The sequence below is a fragment of the Ahaetulla prasina genome, chromosome 1 (assembly GCF_028640845.1).
Source record: "Ahaetulla prasina isolate Xishuangbanna chromosome 1, ASM2864084v1, whole genome shotgun sequence".
In the NCBI taxonomy this organism is placed as follows: Eukaryota; Metazoa; Chordata; class Lepidosauria; order Squamata; family Colubridae; genus Ahaetulla; species Ahaetulla prasina.
Window position 1 is genome coordinate 206831432 of NC_080539.1, and position 24538 is coordinate 206855969.

Here is a 24538-nt window from a genome sequence, read left to right on the forward strand (position 1 = left end):
GCTCCGTCTCCCTGCGGTGGTGAATGGCGGTCAGAAAGTCCAGGCGAAGAAGAGAGTGATCTGACCATGACAAAGGTTCAGTGACTATTTCCTTTAAGTCCAGATCTCTCAACCACTGACCAGAGAGAAAAATCAGGTCCAGAGTGCCACCCCCAATGTGAGTAGGGCCATCAATTACCTGGGTCAGGTCCAAGGCCGTCATGGAAGCCGTGAACTCCCGAGCCGCTGTCGATGACGGGCCGGAAGATGGCAGTTAAAGTCCCCATGACTAAAAGTCTGGGGTCTCAACTGCCACCCGCCAGCACCTCCAGGAGCTCGGGCAGGGCAGCTGTCACGTAGCAAGGAGCCAGGTACGCGATCAGCAAACCCATCTGGCACCTATGACCCCATCTCACAAAGAGGGATTCGCACCCGGCAATCTGAGGCACAGTGGTCTCCCTCGGCTCCAGACTCTCTAATCACAACCGCCACCCCACCACCCCTACCCTGGGCCCTCGGTTGATGGAATGCACGGAAACCCGGGGGCACATCTCCACGAGGGGCACACCCCCTTCCGTGCCCAACCAGGTCTCCGTAATGCCTATAAGGTCCGCGGAACCCCTGAATAAGATCACAAACAAGGGGCTTTGTTCACCACGGACCGAGCATTGCACAACATCAACCAAGGCCCGGGCTCTGAGGATCCTGACCATCCGGGAACGGGAGAAGTCCAGGGGTCGGAGCGTGATCGCTTTCAGACATCGAGCACGCGCTCCCAAACTTGGTATGACCCTCACTTCCGCCATATCTGCCTCTCCCACTTACCGTGTCAATAGAACCACCTCATCAATAGGAACACCTCCACCCCATAACCTCCGAACCTGATAAAGAAAGACCGCCATGAGCATGTGCAGAGACTGGCCCTTACCTGACGGGTTACCCCCATTGCCCGCCCTTACCCTCCCACCCCTTAAAAGTTCCCTCTCTAAAAAACCCCACAAGCTCTTCTTTTTCGCATGCCACCTCTGTGGGTCCCAAGACCCGTCATGGAGGCCGGCCCTCGGTAGTGAGGAGGGCCATTCCTGCGAGGCGGGGGCACCCCGCAGGCGCAAGAGTTCCTCATGAGTATAGTGCGTAGCAGCTGAGACTAAGAATCGGCAAAAACAAAAGCTCCATCTCCGAATGGCAGGTGGTAGCAGATGGTACTACTCCAGAATGAGGACGGACGCAGAATGGAACAGCGATAGGCACCAAATGACAGTCTACATTCTGTCGAGTGTATAGTCCAAAACATCCTGGAACCGGGGGTGAGGGGAGATGGCACTCCAGTCCTTGGGCACATCCTTCTCCGTCTTCCTCTGTCCCCAAATAAGTCCCATTGTCTCCCCCAAAAAGTCCTAATAGGACCAAAACGCCAAAGAAGTCCCAAAAGGCCGAGGGGGCATGGATGATGTTATCACAGTCACAACCACAGACTGGTTACAGGGGAACCGCTCCGAATGCCTCCATCATCTCCCGCAAACCTCCAACAACCCTCCAGCCATGGCCAGGAATAAATCCTAACCACCCCAGAGGCCAGGTCTCTCCAGCCTTATCCCCAAGAGGCCAGGCCCATATAAAGGCTGAACTTCTCCGAGAGGCTGGAGGATATGAAGGCTGCCAAGTCCACAATCCGCAGCAGGGAGAAAGCCAACAAACCGTGGCACAAGAGGCAGATGGCAGTAGTAAGGGTAGATGTAATACCTCCGCCTCATCCAAGTTGCAGAGGCTGAAACCCCCAAAGTCCGAAGTCGATGGTCAGAAGAGGGCCGGAAGACGAGTCCAATGGCTAGAGGCCCGCCAGCGAAACGAATCGGCCGAAAAACGGCCGGCTAGAAAACGCCGACTCATCGCCCCACCTCCGAGCCTCAGAACATGGCCTCCGAATCCACCGCCAGCCTACCCGGCCTCGTTCTCGGCAGCCATGTATCAGAGAAGGTCCAGAGACCTCTCCCATGGCTGCTCGAAAAGAGATCTCCCGGGCCGGGGGCAGCAAGCGGCTAGACGGGCCGCCAGGACATTGCCAGCATCGGAGGGGCCTTTTTCTTCGCCGGAGCCGAGTCTTCAGAACAGCGCCATCTTGCGCATGCGTTAGGCTAGTTCTAGTTAGGCTAGAAGAGAATTTTCTAATCATTGTATATCTTTTTCCGCAAATGTAATATTTTTTTCAAACCGTTTAGATACAACTGTAAGTAACTGAGTGATATGCACATGTGCAGTCAGAAGACAATGATTGAAACAGTTTTCTCTGAAAACGTGGAATTAACAAATCAAATAATTACATGGAGAAAATTTGCAAATTTTCTCCATGTAATTATTTCAATACATTGATATTTATAGGTAGTCCTCAACTTATGACTACAATTGAGCCCAAAATTTCTGTTGCTAAGTGAAACAATTAAGTGAATTTTGACCCATTTTATGACCTGTCCTGCCACAATTGTTAACTTAAATCACTGCAGTTGTTAAGTTAGTTAATATGGTTGTTAAGTGAATCTAGCTTTCCCATTGATTTTGCTTGTCAAAAGGTCACAAAAGGTGATCATATGACCCGGAAACATTGCAACTCTCATAAATATGAATCAGTTACCAAGTGTCCAAATTTTAATCATGTAAGCATGGAGATGCTGCAATGGTCGTAAGTGTGAAAAAAAGTCATGTCTCTTTTTTCAGTGCTATTGTAACTTCGAATGGTCACTATATGAAGTCTTGTAAATTGAGGACTACCTGTATAAATAGCAACAAAAAGTCAATACGAAGCATGAAATTCTTACCTTGATAAGCTCAGATTTATAGCAAGGATCAAAATGGTTGTTTGTTTTCAGGAGAAATAATTCACTTTTTTGTCCACATACTTGACTTCATGCAATTGTTTCCTATTTTTCAGTTAAGGATGAATAGGCTGAAAGAAAGAAATAAAAAAATCAGCTTGTAAGTAAGTGAACTGGTCATCAATGGAGAATTATTAAGAATTATTTAACTGCATTCAAAAGAATAAAAATATTAGAAACATACAGCTTTTCAGGGGTGACTTACAACATAACACCACTTTCGGGAGCGTATTTACTATTCCAAAGCTTCCTTGTTTAATATCTGATTTAATAGGAATAGAACTAAATAACATTTTTCTACATTACCACTTACATTAGTCAAGTATTAGGAAATCAACATTGAGAAAGGGAGAGAATTTTCTAGAAGAGTAAACAAGTTTAAGCAGTAGAAAGAAATCAGGTAGTAAGAAAATAAGTTTTACAGCCCTTAGAGGTGAGTTGAGCAAATATATGATTCTTTAGTTATCCAAAGTAAAAAAGCAATATATCCGTCGATCCACTTCTGAAATTTAAATGGCAGCAGCAAACCAAAAAACCTCAAGGCATCTTGCTTAATAAATGTATCAAGGGTATCTGAAATGCTAGTTTAATACAATGAATTTAAGAATGATCTTATCAGTTCTCAGCTCACTTCTCTAACCAGATTTATTTGCATTTACAAGTCTGGTGGCTCAGACTGGTAAGACAGTCTGTTATTAACAGCAGCTGCTTGCAATTACTGCAGGTTCAAGTCCCACCAGGCCCAAGGTTGACTCAGCCTTCCATCCTTTAAAAGGTAGGTAAAATGAGGACCCAGATTGTTGGGGGCAATAAGTTGACTTTGTATATAATATACAAATGGATGAAGACTATTGCTTGACATAGTGTAAGCCGCCCTGAATCTTCGGAGAAGGGCGGGATATAAATGCAAATTAAAAAAAAAGATGTTTTATGAGAAAGATGCTAACTATGCACATCTGTACTGATAGACCAATAATTACATTATTTTATATTTTACATAATACAAAAAGGAGTTTGGAATTAAACCCGTTTTAACTTAAAATTTCTATTTAAATGAAAGATTGTGTGATTGAGACAAGCATAAAATTTCTATATTCTATATTCTATATCTAGATCAAAGCAAACATGCGTGCCACTCTGCTCAGATGAGATTTTCATATTTAAATAAACTAAAAGATTTGTGACATCCATTTACAATTTTATACTGTGGTAGCAATAGATATGTTAATATTTCAGGACATTTACCCATATCATCGAACAAAGCTATATGAGGGATTCTGGGTTGCAACCAGTGGATTATGTATACTGACCCAAAGACTATTATTCTGAAAAACTCAAAATGGATGATGGGATTAGTGCAAAGTCTATTCACATTTTAATTGAAACTTTTGAACTTGAGCATCTTGATGGACTAAGAGCCATCTTTTCTACGCTGAAGCAGTCGAGGGGTTTAGGATATGTCCTTGCTAAGGGTGGCATTGGCTAATGGAAAAAGCATATGCCTAAGTTTATTTATTTATTTATTTATTTATTTATTTTATTTATTTATTTATTTTATTTATTTTTATTTATTTATTTATTTATTTTGTCACAACAATATATCATACAAAAAAGATTATATAGTATATAAAAAAGATTATATAGTATATAAACACATATATGAGTAAATATAAGGAGGTATAAGCATATATATATATAGGAAGAAGAAAAGAAAAACAATAGGACAGGAACGGTAGGCACGTTTGTGCGCTTATGCACGCCCCTTATGGTCCTCTTAGGAATGGGGTGAGGTCAATAGTAGAAAGTTTTTGGATAAAATTTTTAGGATTATGGGAAGAGACCACAGAATCAGGTAAAGTATTCCAAGCACTGATGATTCTGTTACAGAAGTCATATTTTCTGCAATCTAGATTAAAGCGGTTGACATTAAGTTTAAATCTATTAGTTGCTCTAGTATTATTGCAACTAAAGCTGAAGTAGTCTTTAACAGGAAGGACATTACAATAGATGATTCTGTGAGTTAAACTTAGGTCTTGTCGAAGGCGATGGACTTCCAAGTTTTCTAAGCCTAGGATTTCAAGTCTGGTGGGATAGGGTATTTTATTGTTTTCAGAGGAATGGAGAACTCTTCTTGTAAAATATTTTTGGACACGTTCAATTGTAGAGATGTGGTGAGGGTTCCAAACAGGCGAGCTATATTCTAGAATTGGTCTAGCAATGTTTTATATGCTCTGGTTAGTAGTGTGGTGTTTTTGGAAAAGAAGCTACGCAAAATTAGGTTTACAACTCTTAGAGCTTTTTTTGCTATGTAGTTGCAGTGGCCTTTGGCACTTAGATCATTTGACATGAAAACTCCAAGGTCTTTAACGGGATGGGGGTCATCTGTAAGGTAATGTCCATCTAGTATGTACTTAGTGTTTGGGTTCTTTTTTCCTATATGTAAGACTGAGCATTTGCTGGTTGAAATTTGGAGTTGCCAATTTTTAGACCAAGCGATTAGATGATCAAGGTTGTTTTGATAGAAGTATTGTCTGTGGTGTTAAATAGTTTAACATCATCAGCAAAGAGAACACAATTACTTGAGATATGGTCACAAAGATCATTAATGTATAGTATAAAGAGTGTTGGTCCAAGCACTTTCCTTGGGGAACGCCGCTATTGACAGGAACAGGATTTGATAGGGCACTGCCTATTTTGACCACTTGTTGTCTGTTTGACAGGAATGCTGTTATCCAATTGTGGAGGGATCCGGAGATGCTGTAGGATTTTAGTTTTAGGAGAAGTTTGTCATGTACCACTGAGTCAAAAGCTTTACGTATGTAAATTGCATCTATTGTTTTGCCCTGATCAAGATTTGTAGTCCATATGTTTTTACAATGGAGAAGTTGTAAGTTACATGATAATTTTTTCCTGAAACCAAATTGTTTATTGGAGAGTAGGTTGTTAGTTTCTAAGTGTGAGGTAATGGATTGGTTGATGATTGATTCCATGACTTTGCAGGTGACACAGCAAAGAGAGATCGGTCTGTAATTTTCGACTAAGTTGGGGTCTCCTTTTTTGAAGATAGGGATGACTGTGGCTAGTGACCAAAGTTTGGGAAGAGAACTGGTAGTGAAAGCTTTATCAAAGATAATACTTAGGGGTTCTGCTATACTAATGGAAAGTTTTTTTAAGAAGTATGCACATAGTCCATCGGGTCCAATAGATAGCGATGGTTTTAAGTTATGAAGAGCTTTTCTAATGTTGTCTTCTGTGAAATCTATATGAGTTAAATCATCATAATCATTGCTGGTACATTTGTGGAATGTCGGATATGTGTTATCGGAGTTAACAAAAACTGAGCCAAAGAAAATGTTGAAGAGGTTTGCTTTAACTGTTTCGTCATTGCATTCTTTGTTGTTAGAATCTTTTAGTGGTGGGATGGATCTTGAGTCTTTAAGTTTATTGTTAACAAAATTATAAAAGGCACGATTGGAATTTGTGCGCAGAAGGTTCTCTTCTTCCTTGGTGTGGTAATTTGTGCATTCAGTTTTTATTTGGTTGCATATATTTCTGTAGCGGTTTTTGAAATTTGTAGCATAGCCTTTTTTGTTTCTTTTCCAGAGGGATTTTTTTTTTGATTGAAGCTTTTTTATTGATATGGGTAGTTTGTTTTTCTTGATCATGGTAGTCATTTGTGGTACATATACTTTAATGACTCTATTGATTTCAAGTAGGAAGACTCTATAGTGGTCTTCAGTGGTTATGCAGGTTGCAAACAGATTTTGCTAGTCCAGAAATGAAAGATCGTTGTTTCTAAGGTCGTAATTGGCTTTTTTGAAGTTGTAGTTGGGAGTACTGTTGTTATGACGATTTAAGTATGAATGTATATTGAGACGAAAATCAATCATGCAGTGGTCACTGTTGGAAAAAGGTTCTTTAATTTGTAGTCCATAAATTGAGTTTGAATTGTTGCAGAAGATGAGATCAAGGCAGTTGTTGAGTCTTGTATTGTTAGTTGCAAGTTGTTCAAGACCTAGGTTTGTAAGCATTATATAGTGTAGTATGGATTGGGTCAATTGAACATTCATTAGTTATCCAGTTAATGAGAGGTAGATTTAGGTCACCCAGGAACATGAGAGGATATGGGCAAGAGGTAGCCCATGTTGGCATTGAGGTTAGCATATTTGCATGGGTAATGTCATAGTCAGGGGCTCTATAGCATAGTAAGAATCGAAGAGTAGTGTCAAGGGATAGGTCGCATACAATAGTTTCAGGAAGAGAGAGTTTATGTGCTACTTGGATATTTTTTAGATTCAGTGACTTTTTGTAAAAGATAGCCACTCCACCACCTCTTCGGTTTTCACGATCTGATTGATAGACTTGATATTCTTTGTTTGAGATAATGGAGTCAGGAAAGGATGAGTTCAGCCATGTTTCACAAACAAAAATGATATCAAATGTGCCACTGTTTAATAAGAGGATAAATTCAGGTAATTTGTTGACAATGCTTCTTGCATTTATCAATTTGCATTTGAGATCTGAAGTGATTGGTGTTGAAGAGGTAAGGGGCGTGCATACCTAGTTTTGGATGTTAGTAGGTTGGGGGTTGTGTACAACAGATGGTTGTATAGATGGTTGGACGGTAGTTTGGTTGTTTGGATGGATGGTTGTTTGGATGGCTGGTTGGGTGGATTGTTGGGTGGCTATTTGGATGGCTGTTTGGATGGCTGGTTGGATTATTGGTTGAATGGCTGTTTGGATGGCTGGTAAGATGGTTGGTTGAATGGATGGTAGGGTGATGGGTACTTGATTGAATATTGGGATGGCTGGTTGATTGTTATGGGTGATGGGGGGTTTGGAGGTGATTTTTTGATTGTAGGTTTTATTTTTTATGCAATCAGCACGGTAGTCGATGTATAGGTTGGATTCACCATTGTCTTGTCTTTTTTTAAGTTCTGTGCGAAGTTCACGAGAACGTATCCGTTGTAGAAAGGATAGATCAGGACGTGATCTAAGTTTACTGTAGGCAGGGCTGGTTTTAGCAATTGAGTTTATAGTATAAATGAATTTACGTTTACTGTCCTCATTTATTTAATAATAATTTAATTATTTAATAATAATGAGGACATTTATATCCTCATTATTATTCATATAAAATGTATTTATATGAGCCATGATAGAACAGTAGTTAGAGTGCAATACTGCAGGTTACTTCTGCTGACTGCCTGCTGTTTGGCAGTTTGATTCTCACTGGCTCAAGGCACACCTGGGGACTGAGATTTAAGGAGACGCTGTGAAGATGGGCATTTGTTGGGAACAAATGCTGAAATTCATGGAGTTTGGTGTGCCATTGCTGACGTCTGGAGTTTCCTGGACTTCTTGCTTTATTTTTTATTTATTTATTTTTCAAATTTATATACCGCCCTATCTCCCTAAGGACTCAGGGCGGTTCACAAGCAGGTAAAATACATATAAATACAGATTAAAAAACAACAATTAAAAAACTTATTCTATTGCCGAATTTAAAAACAATATAAATAATAAAAAACCCCTTAAAACCAATAACTTTAAAATCTAATCCAGTCCCGCGCAGATGAATTATGCCATGGAGCGCTTTAAAGATTGTCACCAACACCTTGAAGCGCACCCGGAAGGCCACAGGTAGCCAGTGCAGTCTGCGCAGGATAGGTGTAACACGGGAGCCCCGAGGGGCTCCCTCTATCACCCGCGCAGCCGCGTTCTGGACCAACTGAAGCCTCCGGATGCCCCTCAAGGGGAGCCCCATGTAGAGAGCATTGCAGTAATCCAGGCGAGACGTCACGAGGGCGTGAGTGACCGTGCATAAGGCATCCCGGTCTAGAAAGGGGCGCAACTGGCGCACCAGGCAAACCTGGTGGAAAGCTCTCCTGGAGACGGCCGTCAAATGGTCTTCAAAAGACAGCCGTTCATCCAGGAGAACGCCCAGATTGCGCACCCTCTCCATTGGGGCCAGTGACCCGCCCCCAACAGTCAGCCGAGGACTCAGCTGACTGTACCGGGATGCCGGCATCCACAGCCACTCAGTCTTGGAGGGATTGAGCTTGAGCCTGTTTCTCCCCATCCAGACCCGTACGGCCTCCAAACACCGGGACAGCACTTCGATAGCTTCATTGGGGTGGCCCGGTGTGGAAAAGTACAGCTGGGTGTCATCAGCGTACAGCTGGTACCTCACACCGAAGCCACTGATGATCTCACCCAGCGGCTTCATATAGATGTTGAACAGAAGGGGCGAGAGAATCGACCCCGGCGGCACCCCACAAGTGAGGCGCCTCGGGGCCGACCTCTGCCCCCCTGTCAACACCGTCTGCGACCGGTCGGAGAGATAGGAGGAGAACCACCGATAAACGGTGCCTCCCACTCCCAATCCTTCCAACCGCGCAGCAGGATACCATGGTCGATGGTATCGAAAGCCGCTGAGAGGTCTAATAGGACCAGGACAGAGGAACAACCCCTATCCCTGGCCCTCCAGAGATCATCCACCAACGCGACCAAAGCCGTCTCCATGCTGTAGCCGGGCCGGAAACCGGACTGGAACGGGTCTAGATAGACAGTTTCATCCAGGTGCAGGGGAAACTGATATGCCACCATACTCTCTACAACCTTCGCCGCGAAGCGAAGGTTGGAGACCGGATGATAATTACCTAAGACAGCCAGGTCCAGGGAGGGCTTCTTGAGGAGGGGCCTCACCACCGCCTCTTTCAAGGCGGCGGAAAGACTCCTCCAACAAGGAGGCACTCGTAATCGCCTGGAGCCAGCCTCGTGTCACCTCCTGAGTGGCCAGCACCAGCCAGGAGGGCACGGGTCCAGTAAACACGTGGTGGCATTCAGCCTACCCAACAACCTGTCCATGTCCTCGGAGCCACAGGGTCAAACTCATCCCAAAAATGTCACCAAGACCACCTCAGACGCCTCATCTGAATCGCCGCAATTTTGGTCTAGACCGTCTCGAAGCTGAACGATTTTATCGTATAGATAACCGTTAAACTCCTCAGCACGTCCTGCAACGGGTCATCCGCTCCCCTGGTGAAGGAGGAACGGGTCCCCAAAAGGGCGGCTGGGCGGTTATCTGCCGACGCAATGAGGGAGGAGGCGTAGGAACGCCTCGCTTCCCTCAGTGCCACTAGGTAGGTCCTAGTATAGGACCTAACTAGTGTCCGATCAGCTTCTAAACGGTTAGACCTCCAGGAGCTCTCTAGGCGTCTTCTCCGGTGTTTCATCCCCCTCAGCTCCTCGGAGAACCAAGGAGCCGGTTGGGATCTGCGCCGGGTCAGAGGCCGCAGAGGCACAACATGGTCTAAAGCCCCAGCCGCAGCCCGTTGCCAGGCTGCGGCTAGTTCCTCTGCCGTGCCGTGAGCCAGACCCTCAGGAAGTGGCCCAAGCTCCGTCTGGAACCTCTCCGGGTCCATCAGGCGCCTGGGGCGGAACCAACGTTGTGGTTCCGTCTCCCTGCGGTGTTGAGTGGCGGTCAGAAAGTCCAGGCGAAGGAGAGAGTGATCTGACCATGACAAAGGTTCTATGACTACATCTCTCAAATTCAGATCCTTCATCCACTGACCAGAGATAAAAATAAGATCCAGAGTGCCACCCCCGATGTGAGTGGGGCCATCAACTACTTGAGTCAGGTCCAAGGCCGTCATGGAAGCCATGAACTCCCGAGCCACTGTCGATGACGAGCCGGCAGATGGCAAGTTAAAGTCCCCCATGACTAAAAGTCTGGGGGTCTCCACTGCCACCCCGGCAAGCACCTCCAGGAGCTCGGGCAGGGCAGCTGTCACGCAGCAAGGAGCCAGGTACGTGACCAGCAAGCCCATCTGACACCTATGACCCCATCTCACAACGGGGGATTCACACCCGGCAACCTGAGGTACAGTGGTCTCCCTCGGCTCTAGACTCTCTTTAATAGCAACCGCCACCCCCCCACCCCTACCCTGGGCCCTCGGCTGATGGAATGCACGGAAACCCGGTGGGCACATTTCGACCAGGGGCACGCCCCCTTCAGTGCCCAACCAGGTCTCCGTAACGCCTATAAGATCCGCGGCGCCCCCCTGGATAAGATCGTGTATTAGGGGGGCCTTATTGGCCACGGACCGTGCGTTGCATAACATAAGACGAAGGCCCAGGCTCTGAGGGTCTTGACCATCCGGGGAACGGGAAAAGTCAGAGGGATCGGGGCACGCGATCGCTTGCAGACATCGAACGCGTCTTTCTTGCTTCCTGGATTAATTGCCTTGTTCCTTTGCTTCCTGGAATCATTGACTTATTCCCTTGCAGACTTTGATTTCTTACTTTGCAGCCATTGTGCTCACAGCATTTTGCTGGATTACTTACAGCCAGAGGCTGCTGGAGGTGTGTGTGTGTGATCACTTTGCTCTGGGACTTGCCATAACATGGGAGCGTTTGGGGGAAGGTTGGAGACCGGACGATAATTACCTAAGACAGCCAGGTCCAGGAGGGCTTCTTGAGGAGGGCCTCACCACCGCCTCTTTCAAGGCGGCGGAAAGACTCCTCCAACAAGGAGGCACTCGTAATCGCCTGGAGCCAGCCTCGTGTCACCTCCTGAGTGGCCAGCACCAGCCAGGAGGCACGGGTCCAGTAAACACGTGGTGGCATTCAGCCTACCCAACAACCTGTCCATGTCCTCGGAGCCACAGGGTCAAACTCATCCCAAAAATGTCACCAAGACCACCTCAGACGCCTCATCTGAATCGCCGCAATTTTGGTCTAGACCGTCTCAAGCTGAACAATTTTATCGTATAGATAACCGTTAAACTCCTCAGCACGCCCCTGCAACGGGTCATCCCGCTCCCCTGGTGAAGGAGGAACGGGTCCCCAAAAGGGCGGCTGGGCGGTTATCTGCCGACGCAATGAGGGAGGAGGCGTAGCAACGCCTCGCTTCCCTCAGTGCCACTAGGTAGGTCCTAGTATAGGACCTAACTAGTGTCCGATCAGCTTCTAAACGGTTAGACCTCCAGGAGCTCTCTAGGCGTCTTCTCCGGCGTTTCATCCCCCTCAGCTCCTCGGAGAACCAAGGAGCCGGTTGGGATCTGCGCCGGGTCAGAGGCCGCAGAGGCACGACACGGTCTAAAGCCCCAGCCGCAGCCCGTTGCCAGGCTGCGGCTAGTTCCTCTGCCGTGCCATGAGCCAGACCCTCAGGAAGTGGCCCAAGCTCCGTCCGGAACCTCTCCGGGTCCATCAGGCGCCTGGGGCGGAACCAACGTTGTGGTTCCATCTCCCTGCGGTGTTGAGTGGCGGTCCAGGCGAAGGAGACAGTGATCTGACCATGACAAAGGTTCTATGACTACATCTCTCAAATTCAGATCCTTCATCCACTGACCAGAGATAAAAATAAGATCCAGAGTGCCACCCCCGATGTGAGTGGGGCCATCAACTACTTGAGTCAGGTCCAAGGCCGTCATGGAAGCCATGAACTCCTGAGCCACTGTCGATGACGAGCCGGCAGATGGCAAGTTAAAGTCCCCCATGACTAAAAGTCTGGGGGTCTCCACTGCCACCCCGGCAAGCACCTCCAGGAGCTCGGGCAGGGCAGCTGTCACGCAGCAAGGAGCCAGGTACGTGACCAGCAAGCCCATCTGACACCTATGACCCCATCTCACAAAGAGGGATTCACACCCGGCGATCTGAGGTACAGTGGTCTCCCTCGGCTCTAGACTCTCTTTAATAGCAACCGCCACCCCCCCCACCCCTACCCTGGGCTCTCGGCTGATGGAATGCACGGGAACCCGTGGGCACATTTCGACCAGGGCACGCCTTCAGTGCCCAACCAGGTCTCCGAACGCCTATAAGATCCGCGCGCCCCCTGGATACGATGCTGTATTAGGGGGGCCTTATTGGCCACGGACCGTGCGTTGCATAACATAAGACGAAGGCCCAGGCTCTGAGGGTCTTGACCATCCGGGGAACGGGAAAAGTCAGAGGGATCGGGGCACGCGATCGCTTGCAGACATCGAACGCGTCTTTCTTGCTTCCTGGATTAATTGCCTTGTTCCTTTGCTTCCTGGAATCATTGACTTATTCCCTTGCAGACTTTGATTTCTTACTTTGCAGCCATTGTGCTCACAGCATTTTGCTGGATTACTTACAGCCAGAGGCTGCTGGAGGTGTGTGTGTGTGATCACTTTGCTCTGGGACTTGCCATAACATGGGAGCGTTTGGGGGAAGGTTGGAGCAATAAAAGGGCGATTTGAACTATCAGATGACTGTGTTGCCTCTGTGCCTTGCCCTGGGTTATCACAAGTAAAATGCTGATATTAAAATCCAAGTTCCACTCCTTTATATCCTTCATAGCTATACAATTATCATTTTCTGCACATAAATCATTTTTTACATTTGCTTAAAATACACTATACTCAAATGTACAAGCAGTTATTCTACTAGGTATATATATAAAAAGGTGACCAATGTATATTATTTACTGTAAACATGATTGTAGCAATGGCTGTAAAATGTATTTTTATAGTAACGTGAAAGCGATTATGTAACTAATCCAGTAATAAATATTAGAATTAGTTGTTTTCCATTAAGACCTTCTAAGCATCATTTTGATGTACACACATGTTCTCGATTAAACCAACACCAGTGGTTTATTAAAAAGGCAACAGGATATAAAACCAGTTTTAATCTTGGCTGAAGCAATTTGGCTGCTGATCAGGACTATAAATGTACTTCCTGCCACATACATACACACACCCCAAAATAGAAAAAACATTTTCTCAATGATCCATCTGGAGCAAAGATGAAAATGTAGTTTTATTAGGAATGTAATGTTTTTGCCCTACACACAAGTATATAAGTTCAGCATGCAGATATGAAGCTTACGAAAGTCTTACACTTATTATTGATTATGTTTACAGTTCTAAGAAGAAAGGTTACTTCTTAAGAGTGGATCTCTATTATAGAAATTTACAAGTTGATATACTGTGTCATTCATGACCTCTGGGCTCTATTTACATTTCACTAAAAGATTGCACAATAAATGTTAACGTGACTCAATATGCACATTTTACTTCTATGCACAGGAACTGAATGTCATTGATCAGAAATCTGCCATGAGATTTACGTATTTCTCATACCTAAATAAGAACTAGCCCCAGTCAAAGACATTGCAAAAAAGGAAAAAGACAAGCAATTCCTAAATCCATATTGTGTAATGATATATTTTACTGAATATTTTTCTGTTACAAAAACAAACTTCCACCCCTCAAAAAAGATTGGTACAAACAGAAGCAAATCTAATATTTACAAAAAGCCTCTTTAATAACCAGAGTGGATGGTTATTGAAATGGTTCTGCAAATGTGTTCAGGGTAAATATGAAACAAAGTTTCATAAAAGAAAGTCAAGAAGAAAATATTGAAAAGTACATTGCCCTTCTTTAAAATAAATAATTTACTAATATACTACTGTATTTATGTATGCCAACTTTTTGCTTTGTCCTTGATTTTTCTAATTTATTTTCCCATAACTTTTGTGAGGGGCAACAGGGAGTGCCATTTAGCTTAGCATCCTTATTAGCAGATGTTGCTGTTTTATTTTTATTTTTTTCCCATCTCCATCGATATTTTTTGGCAATCTAAGCACTAGTTGAACTAAGGTGAGTCATTCATTGATTCCCTTTATTTTTTTTAGCCAAGAGCTCTCATTTTCGGTAGTCATCTAACTGAAATATGTGATAATATTTTACTTCTGCTATAATTAAACACTTTTACTGTAATAGAGAGATTAACCTCTTGATCATACAGTAAAAATGTCTAAGAGGTTATTGAATAAAGAGGAAAAAAGGCAGTTGTTATTCTACCACAGATATTTACTCCTTTAATAATAAAAAACCCCATTGGTTTAAAAACAATACAGTATTTCAGAATATTACCAGCCTTTCAGATTTCAAGTACAATCCTCAACTCTTTTCGTTAAAGAAGTGTTAGCAAGCTAGTCAGGAAAGTGAATTAGTTCAATCAATAATACAGAACAACCAAGAGGAAAATAAATCACAAATAAATATAATATAATATAAATACAATACAATACAATACAATAATATAATGTGTGTGTGTGTGTATAAAATAATGGTATTATGAATCCCAATGAATAGTTTAAGCCTTTTGTGAATGGAGACAACTCATTTGTTTCACTCAATAATTCCTCAGCAACTTATGATCAGTCCTCTCATACTTATAATTTTTACAGCATCTCCACAGTCTACAGATTTTTGTGATCAAAAATTTAGGTACTTGTATTTCAAAATTCAATCAACATTTACATGCATCCCAGAGTCATGTAATCTTGATTTCTGATCTTCTCAGCAGGCTTATGACAAGCAAAGTCAATGGGGAAGCTGGATTCATTTAACAACTGCATGATTAACTTAACAACCCTGGCAAAAAAAAGGCATAAAATCTGACATAACTCCCTTAACAATCACTTTGCTTCACAACAGAAATTCTGCCCCCTGGTCTTGGGTGGAGGACTACTTACACTTTCCTGTGAGCCATATTTCTCTACTAAAAAAATAAATTTCAACTGGATATATATGTATTCCCAAGTAAGTTTGAACATGCTGCAACTTTAAACCATAAAGCATTACTGCAGACTTCAGGAAATATCACTTCTTATTCTGAGACAATAGAACAGTAGATTATAGAAGCCAATGAACCTTGAAAAAAGATAATCCTATCACTCAGCCAAAGCTCAATATTATTTTTTATTCCAGGCAATAGATGGTAAGGAACTAAAAATGACTGGGGAAAGGACATCAATAATAGTGTGTGTGTGTGTGTGTGTGTGTGTGTGTGTGTGTGTGTGTGTGTAGAATAGAGAAAACATCACCTGGTATCCTTCTTTCCATAAAATGGTTAAGACTGGAATAACCTAAGGCTACTTGCTTTAGGACAAACCATGCCAAGTACGCACAGTGGTATTTCCAACAGCTCTGGAAAATTCTGTGCTTTTTGATAGGTGGTGAAAAGGCAAAAAAATTGCTTTAATTTATCTCTGTCTCACTCTGCTTTTGCTTATCTTTTATCCCCATCCTTTTCCCCCATATTTGCTTGCTGACCTCCCACTTGAAACAGCAAGACTGTCTGAATTCAGATATGGATGCTGGTAAGCTTCAAGCTATTTTTCTTCTAGCTGAGCAGAGTGGCATGCATGTTTGCTTTGATCTGAATCTAGAAATTTGCAAGAAATGGCTCTGGGTGCAAACAAACTGGAAATTACACACAATAATTTAGCAACAGAATTATTGATATTCACCAATAGCAACGTATATAATATCAACAAAGCTCAAGACATAAATTTAAATGTGCACAGGATGCCATTAAAAAATTAGTGCTAGAAGTAGTTGGAATCTACCTATTCATTAATTGCATATTTATAGTTAGTTGTATTTCATTATATAGTTTAATTAGACTATACTATATATTTAACTGATTTTTTAAAGCTAGATACAATATCTCCAAATATGAATGCATTATTTTCTCCTTCTATATCTGAAATATATTCAAATACATTGTAATATATTACTTTACAGCTCTGACAAGCATATAGTACTATGTAAACAATATCTTGTATAAGTGTTCCTTTGAAACTGCAAACATTAAATTAGTTTTATTGCAATACATAGGTATTTCCAGTTGGCAACTCTAGTATCACTCTAGTAATAAATCCTGCCTTGCAATTTTGTTCTAGGGCAGTTACGATAGTGCCTCAGATAGTGTCATTTATTTTGACTTAATCCAAACTTTTCTCATTTTTCTAGCTGATAAATGTTTAACAAAAAGACCAATATGGAGACTAAGCCTCTCTGTGTACTGCTTTATTTATAGCCTTTTATCTTATTTTTCAGAGCAATTATTGTCTCCTAAAGTACGTCTACTAAAGTAAAGAAATAGGCCCTATCATCAAATTTATAAGACGTGGCAAACACGGAATGGGAAATAGAGGGAAGAATCAGAGAAGATGGGGAAATTTCAAAGCTGTTAGAAAGGAATATTTATGCTGGAAATAATAGATGGCGGCTAGTATGAACTTCCTGAAACTTTTGCATAAACAGGATTTTGCTCTTGTTCTTTTGCCCAGTACATGGGACATCCTTTATTTTCCCCGTCCCACAGAAAGTAAGTGTCCTTCCTGGTAGTAAAAGACAAAGGAAACCCCTTAAAGTCATTCTTTCTCTGACTTGTATACTGTAAACAGCCATGTCAGTGCATCATGTTATTTGAGTGACCAATGGCAACAGAATTTCGGATCTGATCAATTAGGCTGAAGAATCCTACCCATCCATGTTTCAATCTTGGAGTAAAAGGTTTATATTAAATCTACAAAAATATATTCCTTACATATAAAGTACTTTTATAATCTATAACCGTGACGGCAAACCTATGGCATGCACGGCAGAGGTGGCATGCAGAACCCTCTCTGTGGACACATACACTGTCGCCAGCTGCTCTTCTGGTTTCCAGCATGCGCATCGGTGCTGGCCAGCTGATCTTTGCATGTGCCGGAGCCCCGGAAACCCAAAGACCAGCTGGCTAGTACACCTGCGCGCACCGGAAACCAGAAGACCTGGTGGCAACGGTGTGCGTGCCCACAGAGAGGGCTGGTCTTTAAGTTTCTGGGGCTCCAGCGCACACACACGCGTTCTGGTTTGGGCACTCAGTGCCAAAAAGGGTTGCCATCACTGGCCTATAAGCATTAAACAAAATAAGTAAAGAACCTATAAAAAGAAGAGAAAATGAATCCATAATTGAGTAATTATAAGTAAGGAGAATGACAATTAAAAGATATGATTGTATATGGATATTATTTATAAGATAAATAATTACAGAAATTACCCCATAGATTCTAAGCAAATATTATATTTCTGTTAATCACGTGATCAAATTATAGATTCCTGAGATAGTCTTAATAGACTCTTAATTTGTTTTTAAAAAGTACTGATCTCTAACCTGAGCATTCTCTCTATCGGTGTCACATTTATTGCCATGAGTTTAAATTTTATTAATTATTTTCCTTAGTTATATTATTTTATCCTTCACAATTTAATAGATGGTAGAATATGATTATTCTGCGGAGAATAACTCCTCAGAAATATTCCAAATTCTATTGAAATTTTAATCTTAACTACTTCTGGAGACCAGATCCATACATGGTACAAGTTTTCTAATTAATATCAAGGAACTACAATCTTTATGAATATTCCATACTGAGAAGAATTATCAGTAAATTCTTCTGTTTCTAGTTCCAAAGTAAATTGTTAGTATTAACCTATGTCATAAAACCGAATAAATCCAACTAATACTGAAGGATAACTCTTGCCTCAATTGGAAACCATATAGGTGTAAATGAAATAGGCTTCATGAAGTGCGTATTATTCTGCTAATGTTAAGATATTATTTGTTTCTCTCTCCCTCTCTCTCATCATGCTCATTTTTAAAACAACGGATTTAGAAAATGTGAAAAGCAATTCTTTTAGCAGCTCATTTCAGCATCTTTTGTTCTGCTTAGAGTTTTGTATGTTACAAATCATTGAATTTCATGGGCTTTTGCTGACAAATGAAAGTATGGAAGCAACAAATATAATGGGAGCATGTGAGCAAAGATATTACAAACACCATAATAGTTTTTTGCAACATGCAGCTTTTGACATAAGCTTTTGTAAAGTGGAAAGCACCATTCTTTTGGATGCATTACGCTTTAAGGGTAGATTAATTTAAACCTGGAGAAGGAAGTTAAAACTGAATGCTACCTCTTTAATAAACTTTGTCCAGATATTATCCCAGGATAGCTGAAACAGAAATTGTTTTTTTTTTATTTCAGTAGCACCCTTATGTTGTAGAATGATTGGTAAGAGGAATACCTTCTTTTTAAACCATTCTCAAAGTAAGTCCTTTGAATTGAAATCAAAAGGATTCTGATGTGATGGATAAGCACCTGCTTATCCTCTAAACTAATGTTTTCTATGTGCTTAAGCATCAGGTAGAGGGTGACTAAGAAGGGGAAAAAACAACAAGAGGAAAGCAGAGGCAGAGAGAAAGAAAGGATTGTCAAAGCTTATAAAAGTTTGCTTTAATAAATGAAATAAATTTAGGAACATTGAGTTTCTAGGAGATTTAAAGCTAAAGACTTATGGGAAGTAGGGAAGAGAATGCAGCCAACAATTTTTGGCAGTGAGAAGGAAAAGATCTCAATACAATTTCCTCCAGGTTTCAGTGAGTTTCTGTAACAGAGCCAGCCATTTTGAAATCATATAGAAGAACAAGAATAAACAAATTTGATAGGAGGTTAGATAATTAAACTGTGTATTTCATTTCATGTAAACTTGTAAGCCTACAATGACTTGCCAAACTGAATAAATCTTTCAAGTTATAATACAATTTAATTTTAACATCATTGTGTCTGATGATTATACTACACTAAGATATTTACAACCTCAAGGCTATGGAATAACATCCCAAAAATATTTAGGGGCCTGATCAATCTCGTTCCTCTTGCCAATTATGAGTGGATCTGGGTCTTTTAAGTTGGATGGAGTAAGACAAAAAAGTTCTCTTCATCCTATATAACTTTTCACATCACTAAACAGCATATGCCAGGAAGCCTATTTTCAGGGAGCTATATAACCAAAAGTAGAAGGGTCCAAATATGCCTTTAGGAATAAAACAGAGTTTTGGAAGGATTTCATATGTGAACTATCTCAAAACTAGAAAGAATAGAAAGAAAGGAGCTGTTTTAGTTTAATTAAAAACCTAGGCAGATGAATCTAGATGGAGTTACATTTTAGAGAAATATCTTGGTTCCTCAAATTCTCAAAAATCACCTATACAATTGCGATCATCTAGCATTGTCTAAAATAAAGTAAACATGATGGTATTATTTTATACAATTCATTAACTCCAGCATACACAGGTACAGATTAAAGCAAGAGAAATGTTCTCCTTCTTTCTCTTTCTCCATCAGTTTAACATGTTATAGATATGATAGCATAGCAGCGATGAATTCTCCCAATATTATATTGTGGAACAGGTGCATAATCAAGTGTATTATAATGTTCAAAATTATGCAGAGTTTTCTAATGTATTGTGGTTAATCAATAAATATATTGTAAGGTTTAAATAAAAATGTTATACTTTAAGCATTTTTAATAAGTAAAATATGTCGAATCAGTACCTGCTTGTTGGCTTGAATAACTAAAATTGCTAATTAACATATATTATCAGATTATTTGGTGAGTAAAGCCCACTGATCCATTCTAGGAGACAAGAAGAGATGGAATAATCCTCCTATCACTTACAGCTGATGTGAATGTAGCCTGTGTTTTCCAGCCCCATATTGGAAGTAGTGTTTTCCAGCTTGTGTTACTTCAAGCATTGTTGACCCATCTCCCTGCTGGACTTTACTTTCTTTCAGAGAAAAAAAGCAAAGTGCAACAGTTTCATTGTCTACAGTATCAGGAATAAATACTCATTTGAGCCAGTCAGTAGACACCACATGTACAGTTCAAGCCTCTGCTGTAGTTACTATTGTCAGTAATGTTCTACTACCATAGCGGTTTAGTATTTGTCTGATATGCAGACAGTGACTAGTTCAAAACCCAGAAGAAGCATGTATTTTTAATTACTATGATTGCCCTGAGATACAGTCTCTGCTATTATAGCAATATAATTTATATTAAGATGCTATTAGGCAAAAAGTTAGTCTGTAGTTTGGTGTACTGGTTAAGACAACAGGCTAGAAACTGGGAGATAGTGGTTCTAGTCAAGGGGTGAAATCCAGCAGGTTCTGACAAGTTCTGGAGAACTTGTAGCGGAAATTTTGAGCAGTTTGGAGAACTGGCAAATACCGCCTTTGGCTGGCCCCAGAGCAGTGGTGGGAATGGAGATTTTGCAATATCCTTCCCATGGAGTGGGGTGGGAATGGAGATTTTGCAGTATCCTTCCCCTGCCATGCCCACCAAGCCACACCATGCCCACCAAGCCATGCCCACAAAACTGGTAGTAAAAAAAATTGGATTTCACCACTGTTCTAGTCCCACCTTAGGCACAAAGGCAGCTGGGTGACCTTGAGCCAGTTGTTTTCTCTCAACGCTTCTCAAGGCAATGACAAAACGCTTCTGAAAAACCTTGTCAAGAAAACTGAAAAGAATTGTCCAAGTAATCTCTGAGAATCAGATATGATTGGATGGAAGAAAGAAAGGCTGCCTCCCCCTGGAAGCTAGATTAGTTCCCTCTCTGGTAGCCTTCCAGAAGTCAGTAAAAACAGAGCTCTTCTGGAAAGCGCTTGGGGATTAATGTGGATATTTCCAATTTGTGTTTTGTTGGTAGTTTTTGTCTCTTTTTATTGTATTCATACAGATACACATATACAATGATATCTTAACTCTTACTGAGTTCTGTGGTTTTTATTGTACTGTTAGATACTGGGACACCTTGGAGATTATGGCCGAATAACAATCAAATAAATAATATATAGATCTATTGACCATATGAAAAGTAGACTCATTAGTTCCATTTTGTTCTAGCACCAAAATTAAATTATTACAAACAATATACTTAGGAATGCTATTCCCAAGGAATCTTAATATCAGCTACTTCATAAATTATTGTACAATACCTATCTTGAGACCTCATTGTGGATGCACACTGGATAATTGAGAAAGCCGAAGAATGCCAAAAAGAAGTTAGTATGTGCTCCACTGATTATAGAAAGGCCTTTGATTGTGTCAATCACGTCACGCTGTGGAATGGGATAAGAAGAATGGGAATCCCAAAGCATCTCATTATCCTATATGCAGCTCAGGAAGACACAGTATGGATAGAACACAGTGAAACAGTCTGGCTTCAGGTCGGCAAAGGAGTAGCTAAGGATGCATATTCTCTCCTTATTTATTCAACTTATGTGCTGAATATACCGTATTTTTTGGAGTATAAGAAGCACCTTTTTCCCCCAAAAGAGAGGGTATAAATGTAAACAAAAAACAAACAAACAAAAGTTTCAGAGGCTGAAAGAAGCTTCAGAAAAGAAGCCCCCAAACAGAGCTTAAGAGGCTTTTTTTTCCTGAAGTTCTGTTTTGGAGGCTTTCAGAGGCAGAAAAAAGTTTTTTCTGAAACAGAGTTTTAGAGGCAGAAAAAAAAAGAAAAAAAAGAAAAAAGAAAAAAGCAAGGTGCAGAGCTCACAACCAAGGAATCTGTTGCAAAAATTCACCTCTGGGAACAGCTGATCTCACCTGCCAATCAGCTTTTTTCTTATTTTCCTCCCCAAAAACTAAGGTGCGTCTTATATTCCAAAAAAATACATTAAGGGAAGAAGTTTTAAAAGTGAAGGAAGATATACCAATAGCCTGTTTTTATACTGATGACACTACTCTGATAGTCAAAAACACAAAGGATCTTAAAGTTATAGTAGTAAATGGCAAGGAGTATATTGAGGGGGAAAAAACATAGTTAAAATTAAACATAAAGACCAATCTGATAACAGACACAACAACCAGCTTTAGAATTAACAATGAATATAGTGAAATGGTGAATAGTTTCAATCTCTTGGGATCAGTCAATTAATAGTAAAGGCACAAGCAGTCAGGAAGTACACCAGAGACTAGCACTTTGTAGAGCGGCCATGAAAGACTTGAAAAAGATATTCAGATGCCATGATGTGTCTATACCTACAAAGATTAAAGTAGTGCAAGCAATGGTATTCCCCCTGCGGATGTAGCAAGTGAAAATTACATGTTAAAAGAGTAGAACAGGGAACAGTATTTATGCTATGGAAATTTACTGTTGGGAGAACGTTCCTGAAAGTATCGTGAATAGCCATGAAAACAAATGGATTATGAAATAATCAACCCAGAATTTTCACTTGAGACATAAATGATCAGGCTCAAATGATCTTATTTCAGACACATTATGCAAAAACCTAGCTGTCTAGAGAAGGCTTTAATGCTGGGAAAGATAGAAGGAAAGAGAAGATGAGGATTAACCAGTACTTGATGCACCAAGACAAATTCCCTGTGTGTCCAATCACACTTGGCCAATAAAATTCTATTCTATTCTATTCTATTCTACAGTGGCAATGGGTCCACCATTGAAAGATCTGATGGACCAAGTTAACCTGGGCAGCTTGTCATGGTGAAAGTCTATAGCAATAGCAATAGCACTTAGACTTATATACCGCTTTACAGTACTTTATAGCCCTCTCTAAGCAGTTTTCAGAGTCAGCATATTGCCTCCAACAATTTGGGTCCTCATTTTTACCCACCTTGGAAGGATGGAAGGCTGAGTCAACCCTGAGCTTGGTGAGATTTGAACTGCCAAATTGCAGGCAGCCGGCAGTCAGTAGAAGTAGCCTGCAGTACTGCACTCTAACCAATGCGCCACCTTGGCTCATGTATGTGTATGTACGTGATTGTTCAGAATCAACATCAACTTGACAAATCATCAACCAATCTATCAATTTATATTAAGGTATTCTTCTGCTATCTTGGTGCAAGATTTCAAACTATCAACTGCAATGCAAAAAGTCCTTAACAACCCTTTGTTCAATGACCATCTGAAATTATGGCAGTACTGAACCAAAGTTACAACCATTGCTAGGCACCCACCTAGTAATATGATCAAAATCTGGGCATTTAGTTGCCTGCCCACAGTAACGATCGAAGCAATTCTTCAAATCCCTCCATCTGCCTATCTCCTCCACTCTGCCCTTTTGACGACCCTGCATAGTGGTACTCGTCAACAGTAGTGCTGCAGCTATGGCTAAAGTATAGACCTGGGTTCTCTACAGCCAGCTGCCAGTGCCCGCAGGCCTCTACTTCAGTGCCAGCATTGCCACTGCCATTGAGGAGTGCCATCTCAAACCCTGTGCTCTGGTCAGCCACCCCAGTGCCACAGCATAAAGCCCAGACATTTCCATCACTCTGCACTCAACCAGTGCTACCATATCAAGTTAACCTCCACCATCTTCTTCCTCCTGTGGTGAGGTACACCCAGCCTGGCCCTATATGAGGTAGCTGCTCCTGAAGCCAGCTCTTCTCAAGATACTTTGGAAGGCTTTATGAGCCATTGTGAAACCGCTCAAGAAAGCCATGCGTACCATTCTCCAAATGTTGCATGCCTTTCTTCAAATCACGCAGAGTCTCTTGCAAGAAGAATGTATGTCATTTGGAGAATGGTACAGATGGGGTCCGGAAGGGGTGACATGGCCAACAGCTGCCTCACATAGGGTCAGACTGGATGAGCTTCCACAGCTACAGGAGGAAGAAGACTGCAACACTGAAAAGAAATGAAAATTCCCCAAAGTTGTTTTTTTTATCTAAAACACCTTAAGAAACACAGGTTCATAAAAGCTATTGAGCACTACAATAAATAAATCAGAAAAATGTTAACTCAAGCATGTAAGAAGTAATAGTATTTGCTCTGTCAAATCTTGACAATGTAGATGGATAAATAAGATGATGTAGACCTCATTTTAGGTCAGGTTGCTGGCAAAGTAAAAGAAGTTCACAATGTAAGTTTTAATAATAAGAAAAAAAAATCTATATCTTAAGATCCATTTTAAACCTTCAAAATAGTAAGATTTCATTTAAATGAAATGTTGACCCGAAAATATAATGCTATCATTTACATTTAGGAGTCATTTTGATACATGTATTAAGATAAAG

The 24538-nt window shown here is 41.4% G+C and overlaps 1 protein-coding gene across 6 annotated transcripts in view; it reads right to left on the reverse strand.

The window, feature by feature from the left end:
- The window catches only part of GULP1 (GULP PTB domain containing engulfment adaptor 1), a 160277-nt gene that overhangs the window by 83744 nt on the left and 51995 nt on the right, over positions 1 to 24538 (reverse strand). For all 6 annotated transcript variants that reach the window (XM_058189024.1, XM_058189033.1, XM_058189014.1 and 3 more), the window contains one exon: positions 2793 to 2920. The gene's annotated coding sequence lies outside the window, so the exon portion shown is untranslated. The remainder of the gene's footprint in view (positions 1 to 2792; positions 2921 to 24538) is intronic.